The sequence below is a fragment of the Elephantulus edwardii genome, unplaced genomic scaffold, assembly GCF_000299155.1.
Source record: "Elephantulus edwardii isolate Elephantulus edwardi_28Jun2011 unplaced genomic scaffold, EleEdw1.0 scaffold00141, whole genome shotgun sequence".
In the NCBI taxonomy this organism is placed as follows: Eukaryota; Metazoa; Chordata; class Mammalia; order Macroscelidea; family Macroscelididae; genus Elephantulus; species Elephantulus edwardii.
Window position 1 is genome coordinate 1,060,445 of NW_006399891.1, and position 12,246 is coordinate 1,072,690.

The following is a 12,246-nucleotide window of genomic DNA, read 5'->3' on the forward strand; positions in this document are numbered from 1 at the left end:
AACAACAACAACAACAACAACAATCAATTGTACAAGTTACAAGACACAGGTAGGTTCTAAGAGCAAAGGTCACATAGCACTAACATTAAACATGCAAAAGTAATTTAGTCCCTTAAATACCAGTCTTCACAACACTCACTCAGAGGAGGTTTGCAAATATGGTGTCTCAGAAGCTAGAGATATAGAGTCAGAAAATTGAGTACCCTCTTACCTAAGAGAGGTGTGGCCTCTCCTTTCCCAAGCCCAAGTCCCTTGGTCAGGCTATGGCACCCAAGTACACTTCCCTTATCATGTTCCAGATTTTCAAACGTTTCCATTTTCTTTGTCCACCTGGCCTGCTAGTTACCAGTAGACATAGTCCTCTGGAACTAGAGGCAGGGACTGTATTTTAGATTTGAGTTTGGATAAGGCTATGGTCAAGCAAGAGGGCCCAAGTGTAGATGTGAGGGAGAGGCACAGGGCTTAGTATGAAACCTCACGACTACTCAACATTTTACATCTTTTTACACAAGAATATACCATTTGGAGTAAAGGATGTCAAGAATCAATGTTGGAGTTATTCCTAAATTAGATAGAGGTGTTTGGAGCAAGGAATTTAGTATGAAGACAGTGGCATTTAGGTAGTTGTGATTTCTTTTCTTTCTAGCTCCAGCAAAGAGGGAGAAACATGGAGTTGGCAGCTTCTTTCCCAGGAGAAGCAGGTTTCCATGTGATAATGAAGGAGGTGATGCTTTGAGCTCTGGCCATCCCAAACGCTTTAGAGTGGCTGGCAGACTGAAGCCATACCCCACAGTGACCCCCAGCATACACGACTTACTCTGGCTGCAGCAATGCCTATCTGACCTCCTCTCCAACCCTTGTCCATGGCAGTGAGATGCCTTCTTTTCTGCATTGACTCTTAATCTCCCTGCTCTCTTCTCTCTTCTGTGACAGGAGTGTAAGTACCATGCTGCTCTTGCACAGGTACCTGCTGCTGCTACCATTTCATCTGGCAGCTTTCGTCCTGATAAATTTTTTTAAAAGTATTATTTATGCCATCATTCACTTTTACTCAATTATTCCAATTAACTACCCCATTCCGAAGTTGTGTTGTTAGGTGCTGTCCAGTCAAGTATGACTCATAGTGACCATGAACAACCTATCTGAACCCTGTCCTTTCCTGTGCCTGCCATCCTCACAATCTTTGACACACTCAAGCCTATCGTTGCAGTCACTGTGTCAACTCACCTAGTCGAGGGTTTCCTCTCCTCGCCCTCCCTTGTCAAGCATGATGTCCCTTTTCAAGGAATAACCTCTCCTAGCAACATGCCCAACATATGTGAGATGAAGATTTAATCTTTGTCTCCAAGGAGCATGTGGCTGAACCTTATCCAAGACATGAACCTTATCCAAGACATACCTGTTTGTTCTTTTGGAAGAACTCCTCTCCAACACAGTAGCTCAAAGGCTTCAATTCCTCTATCAACCTTAGTCATTAGATATCAAGTGACTGATAAGAACATGGCCTAAATCAGGTACACCTTCGTCCTCAAAACTGACATCATTACTCCTCAATAATTTGGAGGGGTCCTTGACTGCAAATTTTCCAACTGAAATATGTCACTTGATCTCCTGACTGCTGGTACTAACTGTAACGAATATGGATCCAAGTAAAATGAAGTCATTGATGTTTTCACTCTTTCTTCAATCTAGCATGATATTCCCTTTTGGTCCAGTGCCATCATTTCTGTTTATCTCTTTAGAGAGAGGAAATTAGTTTAGTATGGGCATTGAAATAACATTAAACATGTAGATTGCTTTTGGTAGGATTGTCATTTTCACAATGTTGACTCTCCCTACACATGAGGAGGATCTGAAGCACTTGTTGCAGAAGGTCAAGGACCACAGCTTTCAATATGGATTGAAGCTCATTGTCAAGAAAACAAAAGATTCTCAACACTGGGCAGCATTATAAAAGATGGTAAAGAGATTGAAATTGTTAACAACTTCAGTTTGCTTGGCTCCAGCCAAGAAATAAAAAGACTAATTTTACTGTGAAAATCTGTCAGGGACCTCTCCAGATGTACTGAAGAGAAACAATGTCAGTCTGAAGATTAAGGTGCACCTGTATGTTTGGCATTTGCACAGAGATTTGCCCACCAATGTTCATAGCAATGTTGATTGCAAGAACATGGAAACAGCCCAAATGTCCAATCACAACTGAATAGATTGAGAAATTGTGGTACATTCACACAATAGAATACTATGCAGCACTCAGGAACAACAATTAAAAAAAAATAATACATAACTTGTGAGAGACTGGAGAGCATTATGTTGAGTGAACTAAGGGGAAAAAAAAACACTGTATAATAGCACTAATATAAAAAAATAGAAGGATAACTGGTAAAACATGTATGAGGACCCAAGGGGAGAAGGAGTGGGAGTGAAGGCATGATAGGTAGGGATGAAATCATAAGGTTGTACAATTTGGTGAGTGGAGGGAGGGGGTAAAGGAAACGGGAAAGTTCTGGCAGGGACTTGAAAATACATGGTAATGATGGGCATAGTTCAATTGTTGTTGTTATGTGCCGTCGAGTCACTTGTGACTCATAGCGACCCTATGTACAACAGCCCTAAACTCTGCTCTGTCCTATGCCATTCGCACTGTCTCTGACACTCCCATCCCCATTATCCCAGTCACTGAATCAATCAACCTCATAGAGGGTCTTCCCATCCCAGAGATATGCGGTTCGAATCCACCAGATGCTCTGCCGGAGAAGGAGGGTCCATCTCCTCCTGTACCAGTCAGATCCAATTTGACGGCACACACACACACATAAAATAAAAACATTTAAAAAAAATAGAGGGTCTTCCCCTCCTGCGCTGTCCCTCCACTCTCCCAAGCATGATGTCCTTCTTCAAGGACCGGTCTCTCCTCACAAAATGTCCAAAGTATGTTAGACGGAGCCTCAGAATCCTTGCCTCCAAGGAGCCACCTGGCTTAACCCTTTCCAGGATGAATCTGTTTGTTTTCCTAGCAGTCCATGATAGTCTCAATACTCTTCTCCAGCACCACAGCTCAAAGGCATTAATTCAATAGTGATCAGTTTTATATTATGCTTGGGAATGATTGTATCAAACACAACGTAAATGAAGAATAGTGTGGCATACAACATATACAAACTTAGTAAGCAAACCAATAAGCAAGCAAGGTTGTATCATCTACATAATGTAGGTTGTTGATGAATCTCCCTCCAATCCTGATGGCATATTCTTCCTCCTCATAAAGCCCAAGTCTCCCTAATGATTTGACTGTATGGGTCACAATAAACTGTGGCAAACCTTGAGGAGAATAGAAATTCCAGAATACTTGATTGTTCTTATTCAAAACCTATACTGGTACCAGGAAATAGTCCTCAGAACAGAGCCAGGAAACAGTGCATGGTTCAAAATCAGGATATGAGGGCATGAGGGACGTGTCCTATCTCCATACCTTTTCAAAGCAAATCAATATAAATTTTTTTTCTCTAAAAAGTATGAGTTGGACCACAAGATTTTGTGCATTATATTATTAGCCAAAAATACAGGATGAGATCTATTTGAAGAAAGGAGTAAAGATGAGGGATTCAGAATCAGAAGACATTGGCATAAAAAATTTTATGAAAAGGAAAAGTTTGAAAAAAGAAAACAAAAACATTTGACTAGTGAGTAGGGAAGAAAGGCTGATGGTGTCATGAAAGGGGATAAAGCATCTTCATGGGTGTTCTTTGTTCTCTTCTAAACTTCTCCCTATATAAATAGCGAGTATCAATTTACATAAAAGATCTGGCGATAAGAAGCTCTGAACTATGAATCATTTTGGTTGACCCTGATGACCAGCTCTGCTCTTATCTCTTCACACTCAAAGAAGGTCTTGTTGTCCTTGCCACATGATACCCCTGACCGCTGATGGTTATTCCCTCTACCTCTCCCTGCTTCTATCCCTCCTCTGCATGTGCCTTAGAGTCAATGCCAAGCACTGCCTTGCCTTGGAAGCTGCTAATGTGATCAACTTTATAAAGAGCAAGAGTTGTGTGAGAAAGGCCATATCTAACTTTTCCCAACTTCACAAAGGGGAATTGTTACCATTAAGAGCATTAGTAACACAAAAACTATTTCCATCAGGTCAGACATGCTCCCCATGCTCCCACCCCTCTTTCTATTAACCTCAACACCAATCTTAACAGCTTTATTTGGTCCAAAATCTGATGTGATTACTCATGGACCACATGGAACCATATTGGGGAAGTTAAAAGGTTATAATACAGATTAGTGGTAAAACATGACTGTATTTCAATCAGGACAGTTTATGAAATGTGTTCTCAGGCACCTTAGCCTTGAACCAATAATAAACTCTTTCTCCCCCCTCAAGAAGATACACAAAATGTTGCCACAATAGAGAATATCATGATAGTTGGAGGAAAGATTGATAATGTCAATTACTTCATCTTACATGGATCCATAACACAGAAAAGAACCCCAAAACAAATTAAATAAACAGACATTTACCAAGAATTGGAGGAAGCATGCTTTAAGTTATACAGGAACAAAAAGTAATGTTGAGAGTGATCTGGAGAAACTCCAAGGGAAATAGACATTTGAGAATATTAAGTTCCAACTGGTGACGAACTAAGGTGTTGAGGGAGGCCAGTCTCGTCTCATCCTTCAGTGAACAGACCATCTGGGAATCATCCTGGCCTTCCACCAAATGCCTGAAACTTTATCTTTATTCTGGTATTGCCATAGAACTTCCAGAAAGTGATAAATATCCACATGCTAAGGCCCCTGCCCACACACATGCCTTCATGCAATTTCCTTCCACCGAGGTCTGTTCTTTCATTTGAGCTTTCTAGATCTAACCACATTTTCTCCAACCAGTTCTCTCTGAGCCATACCAGCCAGAGATGTTCAAAATGGGAAATGCTGGAGTGAGAAAAAGTTTCTCCATGAAGGTTAGGATTTTGAAGCTCCATCTCACATACTTTGGACATGTGGACAGGAGGGACTGGGTGGAGGGGACAGCACAGAAGAGGAAGATCGAGGATGAAATGGATGATACAGTAACTGGAGCAATGGGGATTGCTGTGTCAGAGTCAGTGAGACTGGTTCAGGACAGGGCAGGCTTCAAAGCTGTTGTACATAGGGTCGCTGTGAGTCACAGGCAACTTGACAGCACATCAACAATATGAAGTTGTTGTATTGTGGTAGCCTACTTGTGTCTGTAACTCTGGGTACTCTAAGACAGGTATTTCTATATACAGCTGGGTCATTCATGGTGAACACATTTCAGTGGGACACACTTTTATTTTTAGAGGTAGGATACAGAGAGTGATAATACCAAAATAATCATTCTGTTCCCTGCTTTCATGTGTTCCTTCTTGTGCCCTAGACATGTGCACACCATAAAAAAGTAAAGGAACTTACCTAACATTGAATGCAGAACCCAGAGGCCACACATGGCCACACACAAGAATGAGACAGGTAGATTAGGTCTAGAGATGCAGGAGAAGGAAAGGTATCAGAGGGCTTTTAGGAGTGTCTTAGAATGCCTCAAGGAGGGGAGAGGAGAGATGGAGAACATTGATAAAACACAGTGTTAGTGTTGCCAGAAGTTGCCACTAACTTGCTGTGTATCCTTCAGCAAATCTTATCATTCCCTGAGCCTCAGAGTGTTCAGTTTCAAACAAAGGAATGGAGTACCCAATGTCAAATATTCAGTGCTGTCTGAAACATAAAAATAACTAAAAACTATATGTGAAAATTGAACATATAAGGGTGAGGAATTACTTCCCAGGACCAAGTTTTAGAGAGTTGTTGTTAGATGCTGTCAAGTTAAGTAGGACTCACAGAGACTCTATGTACAACAAATCTGAACCTTATCCTATCCAGTACCATCCTCACACTTCTTGACACATTAGAACCCATTGTGACAGTTAATGTATCAATGCACCTGGCCGAAAGTCTTCCTTTCTTTTGCGACCTCTCTGCCTTTTTGAACACCATCTCCCTCCACATGTCTAAAGTATATTTTATCATCTTTTCCACATAGAGCACTCTGGCTGCAAATATATTTCTCCAAGACATATTTGTTTGTTCTTTTGGCAATTCATGAGATGTTCAGTACCCTACTCTAACACAACAACTCAAAGGTATCAATTTTTGTCATGGCATCCTTATTTATTGTCCAGCTCTCAGATATATAGCAAGTGATCACAAAGACCATTGCCTGGATCAGAAGCACCTTACTGCTCAACTGATAACATTACTCTTCAGTAATTTGGAGACGTCCCTCACTGCAAGCTTTCCCCAGTGCAATATATCTTCTGATTTACTGACTGCTAGGGGCCTCTGTGCAAGGATGACACACTAATTTGTGAAGCATTCCATATTTTTAAAAGTCGATTGTTATTATTTTGGAGAAACATTCTTCTACATGGTAAAACACTCATCTGTCAATATGCTGTACTGAGAGAAACTGAGGTTGCTGTGATGCTGAACTTTATGCCATTGGGGTGTCAAATGTCAAAATGGTTACCATGGTGGACAGTGTTTGGTGTCACTCTCCGCTTAAGACAGGTTTGGAAGCAGGAGTGGCATCCACTTCCTAAATCACATGCCTCTGGAAACTATGAACTTTGAGAAAAGACCATAGTTTATAGAAAGGTTTCAGGCTTTTTTTTTCCCATAGGGTCTCTATGAGTCATGCTCAATTTGACAACACTCAACAATAGTACCAGGGGTGTTAACTGTGGATCTTAGTAAGATGAAACTGTTGACAGTGTCAATCTTTCTTCATCTATCATGATGCTGTCAATTGGTCCAGTGGTTAGAATCATTGTTTTCTTGATATTAAGATACAATCCATATTGAAGGTTGTATTCTTTGATCTTCTGTAACAAGTGTGTAAAGTTCTCCTCATTTTGAGCAAGAAAGACTGTGTCACTTGCATAACATGGGTTATTGATCAGTCTTCTTCCAATCTAGATGCCACATTGCTCCTCATAGAGTACAGCTTCTCAAAAAATTTTCTCAGCAGTCTTCAATATGGATTAAAGTTCAACATCAAGGAAACAAAGATTCTCACCACTGGGCCAATTGGCAGCATCAGTATGGATGGTAAGGAGATTGAGATAGTTAACAGTTTTAGTTTACTTGGTTCCACAGTCGACACTGTTGCTACCAGCAGCCAGGAAATCAAGAGACGAATTGCATTGGGAAAGTCACCTGTGAGGGATTGTTGCTGAAGAGCAACAATGTCAGGCTGGAGACTAAGGTGCCCCTGATCCAGGCTATATAGTCTTCACAATTACCTGCTATGCATGGGAGAGTTGGACAGTGAATAGGGATGATACAAAGAGTATTGATGCCTTTGAGCTGTGGTGCTGGAGAAGAGTGTTGAATATACCATGGACTGCTAGGAGAACAAACAGATTTGTCCTGGAGAGAGTGAAGCCAGAACGCTCTTAGAGTCAAGGATTCTGAAGCTTCTTCTGACATACATTAGGCATGTTGCAAGGAGGGACTGGTCCTTGGAGAGGGACATCATGTTTGGGACAGTGGAGGGACGGCGCAGGAGAGGAAGACCCTCGATGAGATGGATCGATTATGTGATTGGAGTGGTGGGAATGAGTGTGTTTGAGACAGTGAGATTGACACAGGATAGAATGGTGTTTAGCGCTCTTGTACATAGGGTCGCTTTGAGTCGCATGCAATTCGATGGCACATAACAACATACATATTGAATAGTATGGAGAGAGAATACCACCCTGACACACTCCATTCTTATTTTTAAATCATGTAAGGTTCCCTTGCTCTGTTCACACCACAAACTTCTGGTCTAGAACTCCAGTTCTTCTCAATATTAGCCATAATGTGTTATGATCTACACAGAATGCATAGTCAATAAAGCATAAATAGACATTCTTCTGGTATTTTTTCAGCCAAAACCTATCTGGCATAAGCAATAATACCCCTAATGCCACAACCTCTTCTAAATCCTGCTTGAACTTCTGGCAATTCCCTATCTATCTACTGTTGGATCTGTTTATGTATGATCTTCAGCAGTATTTTTCTAGTATGTAAGAGGTAACTCGTAGTTGCTGTCATGTTAAACACTGTGGCATTGATGTGTCTAATGTGATCATGGGTACTCATGGTAGACAGTGTTTGGTGGATTTCCCTTACTAAAAGAAGCTTGGAAGCAAGGAGTGGCAGCCACTTTCATAATAGCATGCCTCTGGAAACTATGAACTTGGAGAAATGATGTAAGTTATACAAGTGTTCAGGTCTTTTATTCATAGGGTTGCTATGAGTAATTTACAACTCAATGGCACTTAACAACAACAACAACAATATGAATTATGTAGTAAGTAGCTTCCACTTTCTGTTGGGTCACCTTTCTTAGGAATAGAAGGACAAATACTGATTTCTTCCGATCCATTGACCAGACAGCTGTCCTTCAAATTTCCTGGCATGGACTAGTGAGTGCATCAAGGGCAACATCTGTTAATTGAAACAAGTCAATTGGTATCACATCAATTCCTGGGATCTTATTTTTTGTCAATGCCTTCAATGCAGCTTTCACTACCTCCTTCATTACCTTTGTCTCCTGTTCATATGGGACTTCCTGAAATTTTTTGGCATTAGTTCTTTTTGGTACAGTGATTCTATGTATACCTTCCATCTTCTTTTAATATAATTTTACCTTTTAAGGTCACTCAATATATTGCATCCTTCAATATTGTGACTCAAGGCTTTAATTTGTGTTTCCATTCTCTCCACTTGAGAAATACAGAGTTTTTCTTCCCTTTTTATTCTCCAGTTTTAGAGATAGTAACATGGATTAGGAGCTTTGGTCCAAGAAGAGGGCTTCTAGAGATGATAAAGACGAGTAGCCCTTACTGTATACTTCATTTTTAATCTGAACCCCATCTAACAAGCCTCCCATGGGATTTGTTAAGGAAGAAAAATGCCTCCTGATAAAATTGCAAAATCTTAGGCAGCTTTTCCAGTAATAACTGAACGACTATGAAGTGATCGTTCATCATCATGAGAAGATAGAATAGCACCTGTGAAAACTCAAGCACACGTCTGAACGCTGGGAGTTACAGAGAGATGCTTAGGCAAATATTCTAGAAACCATGGGAAATGATTTTTCCACCAAGGTGTTGTTTCCAAAAATCAGGATCTGAAATAGCAGCTTGAAGAAGGAAGGATACTTTTATAAGACTGATACACAGTCCTACTTGCCTGCTCTGCCATCTTCACTCCTGACTCGACATGTCCTTTGGTGCAGGGCAAACTCTTAGCCCTCTGGGCCTCTGATTCCCCATCTGATTCCCTCTTATGAAATGTTGCCTGTGATATCCCCTGTGAACCAGAGAGCCTTGCTCAGCAAATGTAGGATGGAGGGGGAGCATATTATCCAACATGTCTCAATCCTTATTTGAACTGTGAGAGATAAGTACACTCCAAGTTCTCACAATACAGCTGCATTGGATAACTGCTGATTTTTCTCTCTGGGCAAAGAGAAACTGTAACTAACAAACACTCTCTAATCATAACAACATACAAGAAGGGACTTGGGAAGAAAAAACAAGCAACTCCAAGAGACTCATCAGTCAAGAATCTTGTCCAGAAGGAAACACCCATGCCCTATCTGTAAAGGGCTAGGAAATAGGCACTAGCCTCTGGAAATGGGACAGGGATGGATGCTGGGTTCAGGGATAAAGCTGGGTGTGAGGGCAAGGACAGAGAAACAGCTTACTTAAGTCGAGGAAGAATGGAGCCAGGGGCATAGGCAGGCAGCAGAGCCTTACAATGCTAGCCCTAATATCCTACACCTTCTGTTACCTACTGTGGGTACAGACCTGTGGGCTCTGAATCTAGAACAAACTATGACCTGTTCTCATGCCCAAGATTTTCTCACAGGTTGTAATAAGCAGTCTTAAAAGTTGAAGAGGCAGAGAGACCTATATTAGCACTGTCTTCAGCAACACATAATCAGTTATCAAAAGTATATGGTATTTTATGAACATGTATGAGTCTTACTCTACTTGATGATATTTAACAATAACTATAGCATCAAATCAGGGGGTTCTGCTTCATCTAGAACTCCTGGTATATCTGAGAAGACTACAGAGACCCCAGACCCTCAGGAAGTGGGATCAGACAAAATTAAAAGTGAGTATGGCCCTTGGAAGCATGAGTCAGCAGGCAGCAGGGCAAGCAAGCTCACTCTACAATCCCCTCTTTGTCTCCCTTCTCAGGCCTCCAACAAGTCAGTTAGACTTATGTGGACTCCGTTCATGGAAGAACCCATTCAAACAAATCTGGCTTTGAGGACAACAAAGCCCAGCAAATAATGCAAATGTTGCAAAGGAAACCAAACCCACAGATCACCCAGTCTTCGGGGTGGGGGGGGGAATCTATGCATATCATTCTTTAATCATCAACATAAACATGATGAAATAACTATTTTGATGGCCTAAATCTCACAAAGGGGCTTTGACCCCACCTTTTCCCTGGTGTCACTCTTGACACCCTTTCCTTGATATCACTTTAAATCCTAAAATAGCATGTTGGACCCAGTTTACAGGTACTCACATCTCAGACAATAGCCAGGCTTATTGTTTCTTTGACTATGGCTATGTTGTTAAGAAAGAATCCCAGTCCAAATTTCCCATAGGATTGGGATTACACATTTCTATTTAACACTGGGAATAGGGTATCACTTTTGGAGAGGGTTGTTGTTGTTGTTATGTGCCATCGAGTCCCTTGCGACTCAAAGCGACCCTATGTACAACATCCCTAAACTCTGCTCTGTCCTGTGCCAATAGCACCATCTCTGATACACCCATCCCATTTACCCCAATCACTGAATCAATCCACCTCATAGGGGGCCTTCCCCTTCTGCACTGTCCCTCCAACCTACCAAGCATGATGTCCTTCTCCAAGGACCTGTCCCTCCTTGTAACATGTCCAAAGTATGTTAGACAGAGCCTTAGAATCCTTGCCTCCAAGAAGCAACCCGGTTTGACCCTTTCCAGGATGAATCTGTTTGTTTGGGGAGGGAGGGAGTTATATTTAAGGAAGACATTAGCAATCAGCTGTGAGTGGGAAGTCTCTTATTTAAGCAAATAGGAATGGTGGTTGGGCCTTTGTACTTAAGTCAGTTTGGTCCTGCCTGAGGGTGAACCTCCAGCTTGGAACAGTTGGATACTGGCATTTTTATTTACTTGAAAGTTAGGTGTAAACTGTTTGCACATTTCTGATTGTGTTAACAATCAAGTGTTAAGCTAATTGGCTGTTTCTGATTTTGTTAGCAGTCAACTTTGGGCGGGAAGCCTTTTGTTTAAGAAACAGAATCTGGTGAGTAGGTGTTTGTATTTAAAAGTCAGTTGGGCCCTCTGGCCTAGTATTAATTATGTTTGGAGACAATGTTTTCCCAAATGGTACAGCACTTCTCTGTCAGTTTGCTGTATGGAGATAACCTAGGGTTGCTGTGATACTGAAATTTGTGAAACTTATGTGTGAAACGCTATAAGAATTTCCTGTGGTGGACAGGTTTTGGTGGAGCTCCCTGACTAAGACAGACTAGGAACCAGGATGGGCCACTACTTCTTAAATAATAGGCCTTAGAAAATCCTCTGAACATGAAAGAAAGATGATAGTTATAGTAGTGTAGTGGTAGAGCCCAGATTGGAAGTCAGTTGAAATGAGGAAAAACAATAACAAACATCATTTAAAAATTTGAACAAGGACTGTACATAGCTTGGATGTTAGAAAACTGAAAATTGTTAAAAATTAAATGGGATGTATGTATGTCAACCTACTAGGCATTAGTAAGATGAAATGGACCTGCTTTGGTCACTTTGAATCAGATAATCATATGGTATACTTGGATATTTGTTTGTGGGGTTTTTGTTGGGGTTTTTTGTTGGTTTTTTGTTGTTGTTGTTGTTGTTTGTTTCTGTCTTTCAAAGTTGGGTGTGAACTGACTTGGTTTGGCATTATATTGGAAAAGGGAGATGGTTGCCAGTTTGGACCTTGTGTCCAGTTTGGGAAGATGTGTGGAGCAGCTAGATTTGACAAATGTGTGTTTTCTTATTTGGTTGAGGCTTGGGTGTGGGCTGCTGCTAGGGTTTTTGGTTTTTGGTTTTTTTAATTTCTGCATTAGCACTTTTTAAAAAATTTAATTGTGCTAATACGAAACCTATACTTGGACCA